The sequence below is a fragment of the Balaenoptera ricei genome, chromosome 13 (assembly GCF_028023285.1).
Source record: "Balaenoptera ricei isolate mBalRic1 chromosome 13, mBalRic1.hap2, whole genome shotgun sequence".
Classification (NCBI taxonomy): domain Eukaryota; kingdom Metazoa; phylum Chordata; class Mammalia; order Artiodactyla; family Balaenopteridae; genus Balaenoptera; species Balaenoptera ricei.
In genome coordinates this window covers 12199338-12216509 of record NC_082651.1, presented here as the reverse complement: position 1 = coordinate 12216509, position 17172 = coordinate 12199338, and the positions used below count along the sequence as shown (strand labels likewise).

The window sequence follows — 17172 nt, the reverse complement described above, 5'->3', positions numbered from 1 at the left end:
GAGTTAGTGTTATGAGGCCACAACAGGGAACGACATGGATGACCATGACAGGTGTACCTTTTCTTTTATTACATCTTTGGACTTTCCAGATAAATTGCAGAATTCTCATTCATATCGGAACATTTTCCATGAAAACAATAGTTTATTAAAAGTGCCCAGAAATGCCCCCGTTGCCTCCCTGAGTGGTCTGGCTGGATTTGTTTTTCCCCTGCAGGCAAGGAGATTTATTCCCATAGCAGGGGTTTCCAGTGTCATGTTGACAGTCTTGAGACAATTCTTCCTGGCTTCATGTACTGACCTGCTTTTAAAATAGTCCTGTCACACTGCTAGGTAGGCAAAGTCATATTTTCATCACAAGGGAAGAGTGCCTTTTCTCAACGTGGAAAGATCATGATCCATAGAATAGTGATTCTGTGACCAAAGCTCCTTTCCCCTTTAATTTCTACAATTGCTTTTTAAAAACTGCATGGAATAAGTATCTGAATCAGAAAGGAGGCCCCGGCTTCCTTCAGGTTCTCTCGGGAGGAACCTCCGTGTCTGTGTGGATTTCTCCTCCATCCCTCCCTCCCTCCCTCCTTCCTTTCTTCCCAAACATCTCCTCTTCCTCCTCCTTTTTGTCCTCTTGCTTTTTTCCCCAGCCCCTCATCTTCTCTTTCTTCTGCACTTTTTTTTAAAAAAAAACAATGCACATCGGGCTTCCCTGGTGGCGCAGTGGTTGAGAATCTGCCTGCCAATGCAGGGGACACGGGTTCGAGCCCTGGTCTGGGAAGATCCCACATGCCGTGGAGCAGCTAGGCCCGTGAGCCACAATTACTGAGCCTGCGCGTCTGGAGCCTGTGCTCCGCAACAAGAGAGGCCGCGATAGTGAGAGGCCCGCGCACCGCGATGAAGAGTGGCCCCCGCTTGCCACAACTAGAGAAAGCCCTCGCACAGAAATGAAGACCCAACACAGCCATAAACAAAATAAGAATTTTAAAAAAAAACAAAAAAACAATGCACATAAATTGCTTTAAAAAATACAAGAAAAATTATTTTTGTATTTTTGCTTGAAAAAAAAAGACATGAATTAAACACTGAAACCGCCCCTTAATATATTAATCTACAGGAAGAGAAGAAGGCCAAGGGAAGCAGCAAATAACAGAAGCAGAACTATTTTATTATTTTTTTTCCAATTGTGGAGAGACTCAGAGAGGTTTGCACTCCCACCAAGCGGACCATACGTGGTCCATGTTAGGTGACCGCCCCCGCCCCCAGGAATGAGATGGGTCACAGCACCAACAGTGGGAAGGAACAGAAAAGCCACAATGCCCTGGGTGGTCCGAGAGGGAGTGCCACCTGGGGCTCACTGGCCTTCCCGGTGACCATGGCCATCTGCTCTCCAACGTGGTACCGTGGGCCAAGCAGGAGAAGAACCTGGTTAAGGAGAAACAGACACCAAGGGCTCCCCTGGGAGAAATCTTGTAATCTGCCAGCTGCGGGGACAGTCTTATCTCCAGACATCACCTCCCCTCCTCCCAATGCCCACAGTTTGCTCTGAAAAGAGACCAGAAATCCTGCTTTGAGAGCTTCATGAACACACGAGCCTCCCTGAGGTGTGTTCACTGCTGGTCTGGGAGGCTGAGCCCAGGGGTGGGATGACCACAGCCCACCTCCTCAGTCTTTCCAGGGAAGGGCAGAGGGGGGCGGGGATGGCAGATGGTAGTGTTAGGACTTGGTGCAGGCACGGTGGAGGAGGGTCTGTGGGGGACACTCAGGGACCAAGGAAGTCTAAAGGATGGAGACCCAGGCTCACCGAAGTGCATGGTGGGAGTGAGGAACCTTCTCCAGGAAGGAGGGATGAACCTATTACTCGGATTTCTTCCTCTTAGTATAAGCTCAAACACCCAATACTGAAGACACTGTCCTCTTGGCTTTGGAAGGCTCCACGGGCAGGAGATGGCAACCCACTTCTTAAACGCTAATGGGATGTCCGTGGTGCTCCAGGCAGGGTGCTTGGTGCTGGCCAGGCTGGGTCCGCCAGCCACGGGGTCCGTCCTGGAGAACTTGCAGTCCAGCCAGACACACGGATCTGTGGACCAGCAACCTCCGTGGAAGGGGCTCCACGGGCTGTGGGGTGGTGGCCACTGATTTAAACAGTGGTGAAGGCGGCCTGGTAAGAAGGCAAGGATGTGGGTGGGGCCAACAGACGTCTGCCGTCCTTCCCGACTCTTCACTTGCTGTCATCTGCAGCCGGTTAAACCCCCTACCCCGACCCTATGGCTTCCTTCTCTCTAAATGAGGGTAATAAGAGTATCGGCTTCAGAAGTTTGGGCAAAGTCGATAATTTACACTATGCGCCTAGGACAGGACCTCAGCAAATGGTAGCTGTCAGTCTTGGTCACCCCAAGGTACCCATCTGTGCCCACCCTGGAACTGTGGTGAGTCCCAAGCTAGGAAGTGGGCTCATGCTACCTGACAAGCTCATCCGTCTGCCATTCATGGGTCCATTTAGCAGATTCTCACCCAGGGCCAACTCTGACCAAACCCCGTGCTGGCAGGGGACACACTGCAAGCCTGATTGAGCCTTCCCCAACACTGGTCACCCAACTACTCGAAGGAAGCCTGAAGCACGAGGCCTACGTGTTGCCTGGTGACAAGGTCTGTCCTCCCAGGGAGAGGTAACAGGAGGTACATTTCCAACCACAAAGTGACATTTGCCCTTCCATTCAAATGAGGGGTGGTAGCGTCTAAAGAGAGAATGGCTCACTCCATCTCCACTGGCTTCTGAGTCACGGCCACCAGCAGGGACCAGACTCTGGCCACCCCCATGGAAGGCACATGAGAGAGCTGGGGAGACCACATCCAGAGAATCAAGGTGAGTCTGGGTTTGAAGACAGAGACTGGGTTTTGCTTCCCACTGGCAAGAAGCAAAGATAGATCATTGACACTACCACAGTGTCAGGCTTCTCTGTGAATCTGAGTGAAAAATGACAACGGTTTCCAAGTGACTTCTGGAAATAAACTGTGGGTAAATAGCATCTACTTAAAGCCTGGAAACCGAGTTTCCTTTGGTTTGTGTTTTTAAATGCTTTGACGATGTGGTTTGCTTCTCTCCAAGAACAAAAAAGAAAAAAGTAAATAAAGGCTGACAGTGGAGTGTGATCCAGAGCCAAGCTATTCTAATCGCCTGCCGCCACCTGGGGCAGGACGGTTGGTGACAAGAACAGACAGTCGGGACGGGCATGAGATCCATCCCAAAGGCACCAAACCCAACGTTAAGACGAAGAAAACACACATTCCAGCATGGAGCAAATGTTGCCATTCTTAGGAGGGAAAATGCAAATGAGGATGATTTCAAGGATTGTTTCTACCTTGTCACCAAACGGAGACATTGCCAAGCGCTCGTGGCTGTGCTTCTGTTCGCTTGAAGCGATTAGGGCTCATTCCCTAGCAACAGGCAGCAGCGGAAAGAAAGCAGAAAGCATTGCAAGAATGTCACCTAATAAACACAGTGGGAACAGCATCAAGGACAAAGGCAGCCCCAGAGGAAGGGACACGCCAGGCAGAGTACGTCACCTCCCGGCCATCTTGTCTTTGCCCGTGGCCACAGGCAGGTGGGAAGGGTCCTGCCGATGCGGAATCCCTCTGATGTGCTGAAATATTTGGAAGATTTCACATTGGATTTTGCAGGCTCACGTGGCCGCTCTGGATTCGTTCCATCAGAAGTGCTTTAGTGCTATCTCATAACTCTTTTTTTTCTGTATTTGTCCTTCTCAAAACCAATCTGTCAAGCAAATTTGCTGATCAGCTGTCCCTGGGACCTCTGTGCACTGGCTCAGAACCTCAGTCTGGTGTTGTGTTCAAAGGAGCAGGCAGATCGGAGCCTCTCAGAATCTAGAAGCAGAGCCCCCTGGGTTTAGGGGAGACTGAAACCCCTTTCTCCCACTCTGCTTGGACCGCAGCTTTCCTGGTACTTAGGCACTGGTTTTTGTAACTTCCCAAATGAGTGCCACTGCACAGGCAAGAAGAGAGCTCTTAATAAATGAAGTCCAGTTGGCTTTGAGTTTAGAAAATAAATCAAATGGCTATTTCCCACTAATAAGACAGTTGCAGAGCAGATAATAAGTCGTAGCCATTCTTGTCCTCTGCCTGTTCCCGGGGCCCCTGTACTGCTTCCTTTTCTAGCGGCTCTGTCAGAACCCTGGTGGGGATTTCCTCTGACATGGCTCTCCTGGGGTTGAACGGCAACCTATATGGACACATTTTATGCTACATCTTTTTTTTTTTTTTTTTAACAGAATGATTAACAATGAAAGAGTTGGGTTTGGGGAGAAGCCCCTTTTAAAACAAACTATGGAAAGTAATTGATGGGTAGTGGCAGTCTTAGAAAACACTTCTTTCTGTAACCCTTTAAAAACTCTATTGCTAACTGCATGTAAACTCCTTCATTAATATCCTGGATCTGGTACCCCTTGAGCTCTATGATGTGAATTAAGGTCAAAGGGTGCTAAGGAACAGAGTTCTAATTTGAATGTACATTTTGGTCATATAACATCAACGACCATTTCCCTTTCTGTTTGAAAGGTCTGTGTGGTCCCAGGCATGAGGTTCTGTGGTTCAGGGGCGCTGCTGGCTGCAGATTTCGCTTGGGTCTGCTACAGCTTGTCTTAAGCCGAATTTGTCTTAGAGCTTAATTTCCATTTTCAACAAATTAGGCAAAATGAAAAGTGGTCTTTGGAAAAGAGTGAATGAGTGACTAATCCATTCTTCAAACATCTTTCTTGTGATAGTTAAATGGTGGTGATTCACTAACCCATCTCTTGATAAAATATAAAGCATGAATTCATGGTCACTAAACAATCTGACAAAACTACCAAACCATGTTCCTGGTTGAAGATGCGTAAAGGCCGATGTTTCTCTGGATCTTTTTACTGATCCTTTGATGGGACTTTTACTGAGACAGCTTTAGCTTTCATCATGGTGAAACTTTTTGTGTCACTCTGGGTTTTCCTCGTCTTGGACAATGTTAAGTGTTAAGTGAAGGGCACCCCATCTTATCAGAATGTTTTTTCCAAGACACGCAGCAGGAAGTAGTGGGCTAAAGGTCTGGACCCCTATCTATTTCAGGAAACATCATGCTTGTCGATAGTAACTCTGTCCCTCCGTGCTCTGTTCACCGTGGTTTGCTTGCTCTGTGCCCATCCCTGTGACTCGGTGTCAAAGCGGGCTTCAATTCCACTTTGTCACCCACGGCCCCACTTTCTTTTTAGTTGATCTTAGGTAAGGAAGTGAGAGGACATGGAAAGGATTTGTATTCTGTAAATAAGAGTTTAGTCTTTGCAGATTTTGAGGCTGGAAATCAACAAAACAAGATTTGCTCACAGAAGTGGTTACTTCTAAACTAAGTATAGACTGGAGATAAATCTGACAAGCTCTGACATCTTTAAATGTCAAATCCACCGCACAGCCCAGATGACATCGTACCTAATGATCGAACTCCCTTTAAAATATACTTCATGTAAATACATTTTTTGTGAAACCACAAGCTGTTTCTCTCAGTTTTGTTTTCAGCTGGCTTTGATAAAGAGATTGGTTGGCATCTTACAGCTAATTAAACAGCTTTCAAGCCAACATCATTGAAGAGTTTTAGACTCAAAAATATACTATACTCTTCATGATCCAGGGGTGTTCACGATGCTTTTTAATTGTGCTAACAGACCCTGTCAGAGGAGAATCATTTTAGCTCAAACTTGAGTTTCCAACACAAATCGTCCTATTTCTGATGCTGCAGTTACAGGGTCTGATCTCTGTCAACTTACCAACACGGTAGGTTGAATTCACACTAACAAGAAAAAATGCAATTCCTATGTTCACTTAGATGTATTAGTATTTGTGATATTGCACATTTCTTATACTTGTTACATATTTCATATGGGGACTAGAGAGCTGTTTTTTCTTTGTGGAAAATAGAAAATGAAATGTGAGAGACCTTTGTTTCCAGGGCAAGGATTCTGAGTTTCTGAGCTTTTTTTTCACTCTTGTCTGTATGGCTTTTTTATTTTCTTTTTGCCAGTTGCAGTTATTTCTAGATTCTGGAAAATTATTACTTGCTTTAAAGAAAAAAAAAAAAAAAGCTTGGTTTTCTAATTTTAATTTTACAGTGTAACCTGTCCTAACCCTTAAAGCCAGATTGCTCTAACAAAATTGTGTCATTTCATACACAATGGATTGGCTCTCAGTAAAAATGTGTATCTAATAAATGGGGGAGAAAACCCTTACTTACACTTAGGAATGCCTCTAAATGTAACAATGGTGTTTTAAAACCTTGGTGTTAACACGTGCATTTTGTGAAAAAAAGGAAGAATAAGTTAGCTAGTTGCAGGTGAAGTAGCTGTGCTGAGAACATTAATTTATAATATGGAAGAGTTTACCTTTTGATTTTTCTACTTGCCAAAAAATTGGGAATTTTAAAAAAATGCTCTGAATCTTTCTTCAGTGAAAGCTTTTGTCCTGTGCTACCCTGATCATAAGAAATTCCCAGGTTATAGATACAATTGAGGGGGAACTTGAATTTGTTCCGTGAGCACGGCCTTTTTACTTGTGGTAAAACAGAGTTAAAATGACAACGGTTCTGAAGAAAGTGCTTGAAGACCATGTCATGTTTCACTCTTTCCAGATGACTAAAATCACAATCATTTCCAAGTCTTATGTCGGGGGAAGGGGATATATGTGGTTTAAGAGTGGCAAGTATTAGCTAAGGTCAGGGGTTTTCTGAATGTGAATATTCGATTATGCTGGTTAAGGGTGAGGGCAGATATTCTAGGGTAAGATACTCATACAGAAAATGTCTTAAAGTAACAAATTCAGGTGATTCCCAGAGACTTCTTATTCCCTCTCATCTTTCATTGTAGGGTTCATTCAAGGTTTTTTGGTTTGTTCTTAAACGCTGTCGTCTTACACAAGTCAGGCTGCCTGCTCTAAAGTGTCAGATCAGTCGCATAATATTGAAAGAGCTGGATCATAAAAACAAGAAGTGTGTAAATTCTGAATCACATGTTAAAACATGTCTGATGGTGAACAGCCTAACACATTCTCTTGACCAGAAGATGTTATTACATTGATATTGTCTTCAGTTCAAGTTTACGAAAAGCCATGCCATCCTCTCCCTGAGAATGCTGTAAATTCACCACAAATGTGTCCATCCTTCTGAAGGATTGAAAATTCCTCCAAAGTTTTCTGTCCATTAGTACATGTTCTCAGTGTTCTTCCTGAGTTGTGTTATTTGTTTGTAGTGCTTTTTCAGTGTTTATTTTGCTGCCCTATGTTTTAGGAAGAAATCCACTTTCAGAAGAAATGACTTCTTACCCTCTGTGGGTGTTTACTTTCTTTATTACCTTAAGAATTTTCAAGTAAGAATAGATTAGGAGAATATATATTTGTGCAAAGAACATGGAGGGGAAAGAATTAACTAATTTTTAAATTGTTTGAGATCAGGGGACTACTGGGCTGGATCTATTGGGGTTTTTCAAATTGTTCCTGTATTTAATTAGCCAAAGCACTGAGCAGTATTTCTTTCTGATATAGATGTTGAAAACAGCTTAGTTTTTCTAAATGTAAATAGCAAGGACTAATGCTCTTAGTATTGCCTGTAAAATCTAGAAATGTCTGCAGGCTGTTGTGAACAATTCTGTCTCTTTATGGAGAGTTGTTTGGGCTTTTTAGAAACTCATTAAATTGATTGTGAGTGCCTCAGTGTTATCAGGAAAAGGAGCTTTAGAAAATGGTTTCAGAATGTGTCATTTTCTCCTTGGTTTAATCTGAGATAGTGTGTGGGCATGCTGGTATTTTAAAAGGCTAAAAATGTACATAACGCTGTACCTTCAAATATGAGATAGGATTGCAAACAAGAGAAGAGTTTTCTTAAGTCTTCTGTCTGAAATTCTGCTTTTCTTCCAATTAGTTAATTCTTGGATTTTTAGCGAGGATTCTTTCATCCTTTTTTTATCTTCAATTTGTTGTTGGCATTCAGCATAAACAAATTTTGAAAAGCCATGGCAGCTTTCTATCATTTTGATCTGAATATTTACTGTTTCATCAAATAAAACCCTGTGTTTTCATTTTAACTAGTTTCATTATTTTTTTTAATGAAATGATTTGTGGTAGAAGACTGCTATTTGGTTTCAATATTAATATATAAGATGAACTACGTGGGTGTCATTTATTTTCAGTAGTAAATAACTGCTTAACCGATTCTTTTCCTTTAGCATAATTCAATTGACGCCTTTAGAATTTTGCCCTTCACTTTCACACAACATTTGATGTGTGTGGATGAAAAATAAAAATTACATGTTGTATCATTAAAAACACCTTTCATGGTGTCATGTGGTCAGAATCAGGGAATGTCATGTAGCTGGTTTCAAAATCCAATCAGTAAGTTAATCATTAATTATTCTTGTTTCCAGGAAACTCTACTTAGGTTATTTCAGAATTTGAATTTGCTAGAATTCTTGTTTTTAATCTTTTATGTGTGTGTGTCATTTTAACCTGCAAAAGGGGTTAATTTAGCAAGATTAGGTACCTTTTCTGTTTGTATTGTGGCTTCTTCAATTTCTCATAAACTATTTAGTAGCTAAAATGTTGAAAGCAGTTTGGGAACAAAATGTCTGCTTCAACCATGACAAAATTGGCCACAGTTTGCCGATTGGGCTGATAACAAAAGCCAGCAACACAAAATAGGTAGAAAAACAGTTTGTTCGGTGATGTGAGACCACTGCAGGTCTTTTTGCATGTTATTTTTTTCATTCTGGTGTTTATGTTGTGCGGGCAGAACGTGGAGAGAGGTTTCTGCTCACCCCTAATTTTGATTAACCATTTCAGCTAGTGGATTTCTTTTACAAACTTCAGAAAAGAAGCTGCTCCCCTGGCATCTGAGACACATTTGAGTTAAAATCCAGCTTTGCACCTAAACCCCACGTTTCATCCGGGCTCCACCTGCTTGTAAATGTCTCGAAGCTCATAATTGGATCTTTTCAAGCAGCACTGTAAATTCCCTTTTTTCAAGACTTCAATGTGGAAATATATGGCTGTGCCTGCATTTTTGCAAGTGTAAAGCAAAAACGATAGTTTGCAGTTTTAAACAAATTCCCTATCTGAGCATACAGTTGACAAAAGTTTTAACAACGAAAAGTGCACATTGCCTCTCATGTGGTCGTCACAGACTGTAAACAAATATGAATGTCTTACATGAGACAATACATTTTTTCAAGTGATAGGACGAGATAACAGCATCCTCTCTCTCCTCTCTGTTCTTCTGAATTCTCATGCCTTGAGTGTGTGTCTGATGGTCTTTTTTTTTTTTTCTTTCTTTCTTTTGTTCTAAAAATCAGATACTCCAGGGCAATAATTAGGATGAGGGTTATGTTTCTACTTATCTAATCTTTGTTTTCACAAATAAATACAAATAACTCAAACTGAAACTTGATGGCTTTGGTGATAATAAAATAGCAGCCACGGGGAAATTTTCTTCATTTTAATGTTCTTTCACAACCCACATTCAGTTTCGGTAGGAAAATTATTAACCTTTTCAACAGCATGCTAAAACATAGGTTCATAATAGACGCCTGAGTATGATTTGCAGGTTTTGGTTCTATTTTGAGATTTTTTTTGGTGTGCAGAGTTTTTTCTTTTTCTTTCTGTCTTTCTTTTTTAAATGGCTTTCTTTGACAGCGACAGTCATGACTTGGAGTCCTTTCGTTGGTATCTTTTCAGGGTGGGCACATTTTAGAACATTTGTATTTATTTTTTATGGTGGGAAGGGAAGATTCCTATTTCCTATCCTCCTACTGTTTTGTGCTGTGAAAGAGGAAATGTTCTTTAGTCTCATTGTTTTCCCTCATTTGAATTCTTGGGTGGACGTTGTGAATCCCATGCCCCCATTTTAAAACAATCCATTTGAGCCACATTTCAGAGAGGGCAGATGGCTCTGGGTTAGGCATCTGACTTGACTCCTATCTGCCTTGGGTGGCCTCGTGTCAGTGTCCATCAAACCAAAGCAAGTCGGGCCAGTTTGGGCTTGTGGTCCTGAGGGTCTGCACAGCCACCGGCTTGGATGGAAGGCCTGGGATGGTGGGGTCTCCCTAGCTGACTGCTGCTAGTCTGGCACTTCTGGAAAGGGCGTGGGGGGAGGTGATCATGGTCTGGTAACTCCTGTGTCTTGACCTGAAACACACAAGGGGTGGAACGTGGGGTGGGAGAGGCGGGCGCGTGGGATGCTCTCGGAGGGCAGTTTCCATTTTAGGCGTCTTCTTCCCCATGTCTGGCTGGGACAGTCACACCTGCAGGGAGGGCCCTGGATGGGACATCGTCCTGCCCCACGCACACTGCCCTGTGTCTGATAAGGCTGTGCCTCGTGACTCACGGTCCCCTTCTTTGTTGCATCCCCGTGGTTTGTAAGTCCCCACCCTCACCTGGTGCCCTACCCTACCTGCTCCCACCGCCCCTGCAAAGTGGGAATGGAAACTGAGGAGCCCTCATCTTGTCTGTATCCAGTGCTGCCACTTTCAGTGTCATAGCCTGGGTTTGTGTTTTTCTTCTTCTTCTTCTCATACTTCCTGTATGAGGTTCGTTTTTTTAAAATGATAAACAAACTATTTTTTTTACCTTTTTTTTTTTTTGACCTGGTCATGTGTTGCCTCCTACCTGTCCGGTTGTGAGCCTTTGGCTGGCGCTCCCCACCTGAACATCACCAGGTGTCAATGTGAGCAGGGCCCCAAAGCAGAGTGGGCTCTGCTCCCCTCTCCTCCCAGGGTGGCAGTCAGGAGGGTCAAGCTGGTGGAGACATTTTCTAGTCTCCTATTTGAGAGAAATGCCAGTAGACAGCTGGCTCGAGATTTCCCCTCAGGCAAAGGGAGCGGGGGAGACGAAGGCTACCGTGTGGGAGGGTGGGGCTTGGCCAGGAAAGAAATGTGATGCGGAGGGGAAATCCCGGGTGCAGGTGTAGTATCCCATGGTGCCTGCGCTACGCTATACAGATGAGCAGCAACTGGAAAAGGGCATTGGGGGGACGAATCATACCAACATTTCTCCCGAGGTCACCCCGAGAACATGTTGAAAGTCTCAGATGGTTTCTGGGCTGCTGGCTTCTTCCTCCCACTGTGGGGATCCTGGGCCAGAGCCATCCAGTGAGGAGCTTGGGTACAGTTGACCAAACTGAGACCATCAGTAGATGGCTGACCTGCAGTCACCGTGGTCACAGGGACTTAGCCCGCGGCCCAGGTATCACTCACTACTGGTGATGCTTGTGCGTGCGTCACAAACACTTGAGGGCTTGTGAAAACAGACATCCCTGGGTCTCATCGCCAGAGTTTCCAATTCAGAAGGTCTGGGGCACACCCTGAAAATCTGCGTTTCTGAAAATTCTCGGGTGATGCCGCAGATCCAGAGATCCACACTGAGGACCACTGGTTAGGGCCACGGGCCGTGGGTGACTGGAAAACCTAAAAGCCTGTAGGTTGTCTCCATTTTCCCTCTAATTCTGAGCTGCTCTTCGTGTGTTCTAGACCAACCTTAGAGGTAAAACCAGCCTTTCAGAAGGCCCTTTGCATCTCTTGGTAATGGTATAGCAAGGTTACCTGTAATTTTGACCTTTTACGATGTCAACCAGACTATAGATCTGCTAAAATGTTTTTGAGGTTTAGTTCTTTGAAAAGGAGGTTTTCTTTTATGGATAGAGAAAGTGACCAAGGCGAGGGGGATGGTACTGACATCAGGAAATAATCCGGTGAGGCCCGGCCCTTGGGTTGCCCATCCTCATCTCCATTAGTGGAAACCTTTAGTATTAACAGAGGGAGGTATTTTGTGGGTCCCTCTCGGTACCAAAAGGTGGGCAAACTTCCGAGATCCTCAGGGGCTCAGGGTGTTTGAATGACCTGTGAGCTCCTGTTCATCCCAGAAGGTGGCAGAGTGTCAAGGTCAGGATGCTGGACTGGAGGCTGGGTGCCACCGTGTACTGGCTGGTGGTTGAACTTCCCCTGCCCCCCAGGCGAGAGAGCTGCTCCTAAAGCAGCAGCAACCTGAGAGCACGGATGCTTAAGGGAGAGCACACATCTGGAGCAGCATCTAGCAGATGGGATGAGCTCAACAAACGACGGCCAAGAGGACCCGGCTGTGTTCGGGGCAGCCCTGGGGAAGGCTCGCACTCTGCTGACGGATCAGTTAAAGGCTGAAACTTTCTGAACCACGGGTAAGTCTGTAATGATGCGTGGCACACTTCGTAAAAACTGCTTCTCGGGGAGGTCCCCTCAGGAGAGGTTCTAAGTCTGCTCAGAGTTATGTGGCTTTCATTCTAAAAACGGGCCCCCCCCCCCAGAAGCAAAGGAAGGGGGCCCCTCAAGGGCGGCTCCTCTCTCCCCTGCCCTGATGTCTCTCGTAGCACAAAAACTTAATCTTTTACACACGGGATCCATATCACTCATCCCTAAAATCAGTCTGTAAAAAGCAATGACGTTTTCTGAGCACGTCCTCTAGGTTTTAACTTTCTGAGACGTAAAAAGCCAAGGACTCCTGAGAGCGAACACCTTGCCATTGTCTAGCGGGTCCCACCCTCCTGGCAACTGTTTCAAAAGCTCAAAAAAATTGGCTTCCAAGCCTGTCCGAATCCAACGTGAGTCAACACGAACAGGATGTGAGCGCCTGGCCGGTTGTTTTCCCAAGCGTTGACGGAATCCTTGATGCACAGCGGGCTCGGGTGTGTGTTTTGCACATGGGTGGCTGGGGGCTCTGGTCTGGCTTTTCGGCACTGAGGTATTGGCAGTGTCATGGATGTTACAGCAAACTGAAATTTGTGCTCCTTGCTTCCCCGCTCCCCTGCCCTGGTACTTACTGCCTGGGAAATAGAAGTTTGGATGGAATCAAGGGGAAATGCCCTGACCGGTGGCCCATCCAGTCCAGGGATGGGCGTCTGAGCTGCTGTCTCTCTCCCCTTCTCAGTTTCCCAGGCTAGAAGCCTCCCCTCTGCCATTAGGAACCAAAAGGGTGTGATCTGGGAGCTGACTCGGGGAGCATCCAGAAGATTGCCTGGGCTGCATTTCAGGCCCCTGATGAGGACTCGTATTCACAGTGTGATGTACGTGACCCTGAGGCCATCCCTCAGATCTGAGGGAAAGCGGAGCTGGGTACCCACAGTGGGGACACCTACTGGGGGCCCCCTGAATGCTACAGACCTGCAGAAACAGCACAGCTCAGCCAAGCTGGGAGTAAGAATAAGGAAGTAACGTGTGACCAGAAGCTTCTCTAGGAATGTCCTAACACAGGGGAGGCGCTGGTGGTCTCCATCCCCTCCCAGTGTCCGCTGGCATAAGGGAAGCCAGATGTGCGATCAGCTCTGAATTAGGGGCAAATCTTTTAGCGTTCCTGGATGTTCCATCTTGGGTTTCTTCAGTGTTAACTAGACGGCCAGGTCAACGTGAAGTCACTCAGGATTTGACTTATGCGTGCAAAAGCTCGCACACAAACTAGCTCAGGTTTTACAGTGGAAAGCTGCAATTCAGAATCTAGGGACGAAGGTAGGAGAGACTCAGGTCTTGGTCCCAGCAATGTCTTTTCCAGTGTGACCTTAGGAAGATTGCCGACTTCCTTGCTCTGTGTGCTTGTAAAATGCAGGTTGACCAGATGATCCTTCCGGCCCTGCCACCTCTCACTCTGTGATCCTGGTCCAAGTAAACGTGGTTGGGTGGTCCATACCAAATCCTGCCTGGGCTCTTGCACTTTGGTTTTTTCTCCCCACTCAGAAGTAGGGTAACTGGAGAGGAGCGTAGGTTCCTAAGCTGTCTCTCTATTTCAAACTAAAGGAACAAGGTTGCCCCTTCCACCCATGTCAGCCACTGATGCATTTCTTAGTTCCTGTTTCTCTTTGCCCACCCAGGAAGGCACTGTGTATAAAATCTTGGGCCCAGATTCAGATATTGTCACGTTAGAAAATGCTAGCTCATGGAACACACATCAGGAAACTGGTTTTCCCAGCAGGCTCATTTGAGCAGTGTTCTCTCCAGAATGTTAGCGACCACACAGCCAGGTTCGTTATCTCTCAGAAAGGCTGGTATTTCACTGCCACTAGGATAGGAGGCCTCTGAGAAAAAAATAATAAAGGCTGCGGGAGTCTGTGTGCTTCAGCTAACTCATATGCGGAGGGCACTTGGGGAAGGTATTGAGGAAAAACAACACAGAGTTTCAGGAAATAAATGCCGACTGTCACAACTGTTTTGTGAGTGTCAGGACAGCAAGGACTCAGTCAAAGAGAAGCTTTGCTGTCTGCTGCCCTGTGGAACCTTGCCGGCAGAGGTTCCTGTGGAAGAGGGGTTCCACTCCAGATATGTATGGGAAGCACACAAGAAACTAATGTAAACGGCTTTCTTTATTTCCTAACTTCTCAGGGTCTTCTGCATGTTACTGTGCATTGTGAATGAATGTCTCCCGGAAGGATGGAGCTTTTCCAGAGTCATGCAGCCCCTCCCACCCCGACCTTTTTGCAAATAATTTTGTGCCATTAACAAAAGTCAGGAAACGGAGAGGGGCCAGGGCAGCTGGCTTTCCCCGTGAACTCAGGGTTGCATCTGGGGCAGACTGCCTGCGGAGGGGATTGCAGGGTCCTCAAGGAAGCTCTGAGCAGTCATGGGCAGAGCCCATTTCTTCCCTGACCATCAGTAGTGGCTGGTCAGAGAATATGGCTGGGAATAGCAGGCAGGTGTGGATTTGACCTTGCTCCCATGGCAATGCTGTCTCCACCCCTGTCTTCCTACTCCAAGCGTCTGAGCAGCAGATTTAAGCACAAAACCGGTCTTTGGGGGAGGTGGCGCCATTCGTATTTATGAATCAAGCCATCCTTCTGTCAGTCTCTCGAAGTGTCCCTTCACTTGTTTGGGAGAACTAAGAATGAGATTCCGCAAACGATGTGCTGCTTGGGGGTCAAACCATACTGGTCTCAAGTGGCAAGGCAGTTTTTAATAGAATCATAGGTTTTGGAGCTGTTCTTAACCCTGTGCTGTCCTCAGGGTCTTTGCTTGGTCAAGGTCCCCCCTCTTAGCATCTCTCCTTCCCTCCACCTCGCTGAGGCTGCTTGGTACAGGCTTGTCTGATCACGATGCTGTGATATCCCTGGGAGCCCAGCTCTCTTGGAGGGGAAGAGGAGAGGGGACCAGAAGTTCAGCCACCATCCTCCTCTTCCATCCTCGTTGGACTGTAATTCCATGGTGACCTCTTTTAAGTCTCTTTGGACCCCTGGGGAGAGGTGTTCAGGACATCACCTGGGCAAACACCAGGGTTGTCCTGAGAGTCCTGTGTGACTTCAGCTAGACCAACAGGAGCACATAGGGGAAGGGCCTCGGTGTGCCCCAGGCTTAGACCTGGACCCAGAGGGGCAGAACTGACTTCAACTTTTCAGTAAACAGGCAGTGGGCTTCTGGGAACATCTGCCTTCACAGTCTCTTGTGAATTATTTTTAAACTGATGCCCCGCCCCCCTATCCCCACCGCAATCTTTGTTGATTATCACTGTTTGAATAGATGCTGATAAATTTGATTCCCCATCTTACTGTGGCATTTACGATCTGTCTTTCCCTTTTCGGTTTCCATATACTGGAGTGACTGTGTCTCAATGCGGTTGGCAGTGACCTGTGTTTTTCGTGCATGTTTTTGTTTCAGAATAACTGGGAGATGAAACAGGAAGCTTTATGACACACTTGCTCGAAAATGACACAGGCACCGAAAAACCAGGACTCAGCCCCCTGCAGCACCTCTACCTGCTGCCCACAGCCGAGTGCAGGGGAAGGGCTGGCCCTGGGACCTGACTCCATCTGCCATGGACTCTAAGGGCCTCCACATTCAGTGGTGATGTCTCTGCGATATTGTGGTTATGGTCTAGTCTGGTCGGTTTCTTATTATCTGGCCAGTCTCTGTGTGTCTTCATCCCTTTTCCTTTATTAAAAGCATAACTAAAGAAAAATGGATTGTTTGCTTATTAGTTATGTTTAAATATTGATAGAAAGGTTACCAGATAACATTTGAGATTCGTTTCTCTAGGACCACAGGGCAACCCTGCCATAACCACACAGATCATTATGACAGCGTCTAGAAGAAGCGTGTTGAACCTGAATCACTTATTACTCAGCCTGGTTTGCCCTGCCTTTTCTTCTCTCTCTGGAAGACCTCTCAAGAGTCAGTATTAGCATGTTAACATTTAAGAAAAACACTGGGAGACGTTTGGGAGTCTTTCCCCACACCCTCTCTGATCATGATCTACAAATGGTGCCCCCAAACTATCAGCAACCTTGAGCTTGCTTGCTACTGGAGACCTTTGTCTTCTCAGCTGCCTTGCTCCCTCCCTCCACACATCAGTCACCCATTCACTTCTTCATTCCACAAAGGTTTCTTTGGGGCATCCCGTGGGCCACGTTCTGGAGACAAGGCTGAGGATGGGATCAAGTCTGCCCCAGCCTTCTCAGAGCACCTCTAGCCTGCTTGTGCATGGGCATCGATCGCTGGGCTTCACTCACCAAGTGCAGGAGGTGCCGGGCAGTTCATCACAGACCGATAGCATGGTCATGTCCCTTAGATGCCCTGATTTCTTAAATCCACCCTTCACGTCGGAGCGCCTGGAATTGGCAATTAAACATTCTTTAAAATGAGTAAATGTCAGAGCATCCCTTCTGTGGGGGGCGGGGTGTGGTCCCCACTCTCTTCCCCCACCCTTAGTAAGACATCTCCATCCTCCTGGGGACCTGGCCAAAGAGACCATTGAAAGTAGCCTTCCAGCAATGCCTGTCGGTCTTCACGTTTAAGCTTAGCAGACATGCAAGTATAATTTAAAATGACCACGTTGTACTGTTTCACACATCTCAGAATTAATTTATGTGTAGATAAATAGTAGACCACGATGATCATGTCAAAACTCCCTACTGCCCAGCACAGTATATACGAGACGTATATCCGGGTCTCAGCCCAAAGGTCCCCAACTCAGAGGGGTCTCTCTGACCACCTGTCCTGAGAGACCTGCCCCCCCCATAGTTATCCTGTTTTTTCACTTATGAATCAGCTGTCACCTTTCACCCACCCCTCAGATTTCAGCTCTATAAAGGCAGGTTCTAGTCTGTCTTATTCCTCAGTCTGTCCCCAGCACCTGACACTCCGCTCAGTGATGACG

At 46.1% G+C, this 17172-nt stretch overlaps 1 long non-coding RNA gene across 1 annotated transcript in view; it reads left to right on the top strand.

Annotated features, from left to right (window-relative positions):
• LOC132376729 (uncharacterized) overlaps positions 1-15975 on the top strand; it is a 57002-nt gene extending 41027 nt beyond the window's left edge. Inside the window, exons 2-3 of the long non-coding RNA XR_009506412.1 lie at positions 12020-12220; positions 15675-15975. This is a non-coding gene — a long non-coding RNA (uncharacterized LOC132376729). The remainder of the gene's footprint in view (positions 1-12019; positions 12221-15674) is intronic.
• The last annotated feature ends 1197 nt before the right edge of the window (positions 15976-17172 follow it).